This window comes from Populus nigra, chromosome 2 (genome assembly GCF_951802175.1).
Source record: "Populus nigra chromosome 2, ddPopNigr1.1, whole genome shotgun sequence".
Lineage (NCBI taxonomy): Eukaryota > Viridiplantae > Streptophyta > Magnoliopsida > Malpighiales > Salicaceae > Populus > Populus nigra.
The window spans coordinates 5,345,068-5,350,067 of NC_084853.1; positions in this window are offsets into that span (position 1 = coordinate 5,345,068).

Consider the following 5,000-nt stretch of genomic DNA (forward strand, 5'->3'; position numbering starts at 1 on the left):
ACCGGCAAAGTCGGCAGAATCGGCAGCGGGTGCTGGCGATGGGTCTGGACGGGCTGGATAGTCCAAGGCTCGACGAGAAAGACCGCAGGTTGAGACACTGGGGCAGTGGCAGCCCGCGGGACAGTGTCGGCAGATTCGGCAGCGCAGATTTGTGCGGCTGCAGGTTCGTCGGGGAAAATCGGCAGCGCAGATTTTGCGACGAACATGGGCTGGGCGATGGACTGTCCAGGCCAGGCAGGAAAATTTGTCGAGGGGACACGCTGACGAAACAGCGCTGGTTCAGGCACGGCGGGCAGTGTTGGAATCGGCAGCGCCGACGAAATCGGCAAAGTCGGCAGAATCGGCAGCGCAGATTTTTCGACGAACATGGGCTGGACGCTGGACTGGCCGGGCCATGCAGGAAAATTCATCGAGGGGACACGCTGACGAAACAGCGCTGGTTCAGGCACGGCAGGCAGTGGTGGAATCGGCAGCGCCGACGAAATCGGCAAAGTCGGCAGAATCGGCAGCGGGTGCTGGCGATGGGTCTGGACGGGCTGGATAGTCCAAGGCTCGACGAGAAAGACTGCTGGTTTAGACACTGGGGCAGTGGCAGCCCGCGGGACAGTGTCGGCAGATTCGGCAGCGCAGATTTGTGCGGCTGCAGGTTCGTCGGGGAAAATCGGCAGCGCAGATTTTGCGACGAACATGGGCTGGGCGATGGACTGTCCAGGCCAGGCAGGAAAATTTGTCGAGGGGACACGCTGACGAAACAGCGCTGGTTCAGGCACGGCGGGCAGTGTTGGAATCGGCAGCGCCGACGAAATCGGCAAAGTCGGCAGAATCGGCAGCGCAGATTTTTCGACGAACACGGGCTGGACGGTGGACTGTCCAGGCCAGGCAGGAAAATTCGTCGAGGGGACACGCTGACGAAACAGCGCTGGTTCAGACACGGTGGGCGCAGTGTTGGAATCGGCAGCGCCGAGAAAATCGGCAAAGTCGGCAGAATCGGCAGCAGGTGCTGGCGATGAGTCAGGACGGACTGGATAGTCCAAGGCTCGATGAGAAAGACCGCTGGTTTAGACACTGGGGCAGTGGCAGCCCGCGGGGCAGTGTCGGCAGATTCGGCAGCAGTGTCTGCCGATTCGGCAGCGTTGGCTTGTTGGCGCGGGGGGCCGATGCGAGTGGGGACTTGGGCAGCGGGCAGTGAAAGCAAGAGTTTCCCCGATGCTGCCGGGGAAAACGCTCCCCGGGATGGCCGGGTGAGATGACCCGGCGGCCCGCGACGGGTCATTCAATTCCATGCCCCGTCAACATAACTCCCGATGTACTGTTTGCTTTTTCGGAAGAAGAGATCCATCCCCCCATCCTCGGCCAGCCAAAAACGCTCCAATTAATGGCCGGGTGAGATGACCCGGCGGCCCGCGACGCGTCATTCAAATCACTGCCCTATCGGCTACAACTGCTGATGGGTGGGATTAGAGGCCTGCCATGGTGGTGAGGGACGGCGAGGACCGTGAAAGCTAGAGTTTTTCAGAGGCTGCCGGGAAAAAGGCCCCTCGGGTGGCGGGGTGCGAGGACCAGGCGCGTCATTCAATTCTCTTCCCTATCAACTTGGCTCCCGTTGGCGGGATTGGAGGCCTACTGTTTGTTACAGGGCTAAAATCGTCAGGGGAAGAGCTGACGAAACAATGCTGGTTTGGATGCAGGGGGTAGTGTTGGAATCGGCAGCGCGGACAAAATCGGCAAAGTCGACAAAAAAGACTGTTGGTCTGGACATCGGGGCAGCGGCAGCCATGCCGACAGGGGGGGAAATCGGCAGCGCAGATTTGTGCAGCTGCAGGTTCGTCGGGGAAATCGGCAGCGCAGATTTTTCGATGAACATGGGCTGGAAGATGGACTGTCCAGGCCAGGCAGGGAAATACGTCAAGGGGACACGCTGACGAAACAGCGCTGGTTTAGACACGGTGGGTGCAGTGTTGGAATCGGCAGCGCCGACGAAATCGGCAAAGTCGGCAGAATCGGCAGCGGGTGCTGGCGATGAGTCTGGACGATTTATAGTCCAGGGCTTGATGGAAAAGACTGTTGGTCCAGACAATGGGGCAGTGGCAGCGCGGATTTGTGCAGCTGCAGGTTCGTCGGGGAAAATCGGCAGCGCAGATTTTTCGACGAACAGGGGCTGGACCGGCCGGGCCAGGCAGGAAAATTCGTCAGGGGGGCACGCTGACGAAAAGAGGGGCTGCGGAGTGGAAAATCGGCAGCGCAGATTTTTCGACGAACAGGGGCTGGACCGGCCGGGCCAGGCAGGAAAATTCGTCAGGGGGGCACGCTGACGAAAAGAGGGGCTGCCGCGTGGAAAATCGGCAGCGCAGATTTTTCGACGAACAGGGGCTGGACCGGCCGGGCCAGGCAGGAAAATTCGTCAGGGGGGCACGCTGACGAAAAGAGGGGCTGCCGCGTGGAAAATCGGCAGCGCAGATTTTTCGACGAACAGGGGCTGGACCGGCCGGGCCAGGCAGGAAAATTCGTCAGGGGGGCACGCTGACGAAAAGAGGGGCTGCCGCGTGGAAAATCGGCAGCGCAGATTTTTCGACGAACATTCGTCAGGGGGGCACGCTGACGAAAAGAGGGGCTGCCGCGTGGAAAATCGGCAGCGCAGATTTTTCGACGAACAGGGGCTGGACCGGCCGGGCCAGGCAGGAAAATTCGTCAGGGGGGCACGCTGACGAAAAGAGGGGCTGCCGCGTGGAAAATCGGCAGCGCAGATTTTTCGACGAACATTCGTCAGGGGGGCACGCTGACGAAAAGAGGGGCTGCCGCGTGGAAAATCGGCAGCGCAGATTTTTCGACGAACATTCGTCAGGGGGGCACGCTGACGAAAAGAGGGGCTGCCGCGTGGAAAATCGGCAGCGCAGATTTTTCGACGAACAGGGGCTGGATGCTGGACCGGCCGGGCCAGGCAGGAAAATTCGTCAGGGGGGCACGCTGACGAAAAGAGGGGCTGCCGCGTGGAAAATCGGCAGCGCAGATTTTTCGACGAACAGGGGCTGGACGCTGGACTGGGCCAGGCAGGAAAATTCGTCAGGGGGGCACGCTGACGAAAACAGGGGCTGCCGCGTGGAATGGCAGCCTACACGCAGATGCGAATTCGGCAGCGCACGATGGCTTGAGCAGGTCATGGGTTCGACTTGGCGCGATCTGAAACCTGGACGAGGGACTGTCGACGCTGGACGAGCCAGCGCGGTGGCCTGTCGTGCCCCGTTCAGGGGGGGCCTGCCGCGGAGACAGCCCTCGCGGGCTCGACAGCGCAGGCCAGCGTCCCCGACGTCGCTGGCCGCGGCAGGCGAGCTGCCGGGGTTCCCGCATTCCTACAAGAAAACGTCGTGCTTTCCACATGAAACCAATCCAGTAAAATCAGCCATATTTTTATGAGGCTGCCCACTGAATTTGGGGTCATTCCGGGCCGGTTCCTAGTTTTGCGGATTTACTCGATTTCTAATGGTAGGAAAATTAAAACAAATACTTCCCGACCTCGAAAAATTCTGGGAAAATTAATGAAGGTGGATTGGATTTTTGCCAACCTCTGTGCAAAATTTCAGCTCAAAATACCAAGAAATGAATTTTTTAGAGGGGGGGTGACAGCTGGGACCTAGTAGTGTCTCCCCCTGCCAGAGCTGCAATGACACTTATTGCTCTTTAGGGAGCCACCAGGCCGGCGCCCCTCAAAGACCACACGCGCGCGCGCGCCCGCCCGCGCTGGGCGCTGGGGCGCTGGGGCCTGAGGGCCTGGGGCCCTTGGGGGCCCTTGGGCGCTTGGGCGCGCGCGCGCGGCCCCCGCAGCCATGCCGCGCTGCGCGACGCGCGGACAGCCCCTGCTGGCTTGCTCTCTCGCCCGCGGGGGGGCTGCCTTCGGGCCCTGGCCCCCCGCGTTCTGGCCTGCCCCCCGCGTGGGAGAGGCTAGGCGCTGCAGGGGCCAGCCCGACGTCGCTGGCCGCGGCAGGCGACAGCCCCTGCTGGCTTGCTCTCTCGCCCGCGGGGGGGCTGCCTTCGGGCCCTGGCCCCCCGCGTTCTGGCCTGCCCCCCGCGTGGGAGAGGCTAGGCGCTGCAGGGGCCAGCCCGACGTCGCTGGCCGCGGCAGGCGACAGCCCCTGCTGGCTTGCTCTCTCGCCCGCGGGGGGGCAGCCTTCGGGCCCTGGCCCCCCGCGTTCTGGCCTGCCCCCCGCGTGGGAGAGGCTAGGCGCTGCAGGGGCCAGCCCGACGTCGCTGGCCGCGGCAGGCGAGCCGCCGGGGTTCCCGCATTCCTACAACAAAACGTCGTGCTTTCCACATGAAATCAATCCAGTAAAATCAGCCATATTTTTATGAGGCTGCCCACTGAATTTGGGGTCATTCCGAGCCGGTTCCTATTTTTTCCGATTTCCTCGATTTTTAATGGTAGGAAAATAAAAAAAAATACTTCCCGACCTCGAAAAATTCTGGAAAAATTAATAAAGTTGGATTGGATTTTTGCCAACCTCTGTGCAAAATTTCAGCTCAAAATACCAAGAAATGAATTTTTTAGAGGGGGGGTGACAGCTGGGACCTAGTAGTGTCTCCCCCTGCCAGAGCTTCAATGACACTTATTGCTCTTTAGGGGGGTGCCCCCTGACTGGCCATGGGGCGCGCTGGCCTGGCGCCCATAGGCCTGCCGCGGGGGATATGTGGGCTGTTGCTAAACTCGGACTAAGGTGGGGGGCCTCATGGCCCGAAGTATTGCCGGCATCGATGACCCGTTTTCCGGCCGGCGACGACCCGATTCCGGCCACCGTCTTCGGGACCCGCTCCAAGCCGTCGGGCGCGTTGGGGCTGCTTATCCGCGGCGTGGGCGTGGCATTCATTTGCCGTGCTTGTGCCAAGGTGCTGGCAGCTGCTGCGCGGCTGTCTGCTTGCCGCGACGTCACGGCGGCGGTGGCCGCTGCCCCTGCTCGCAAGTCGGAGGCCTGGCCGACGTGGCTGGTGCGGACCGCCGAGCTTGGGGATTG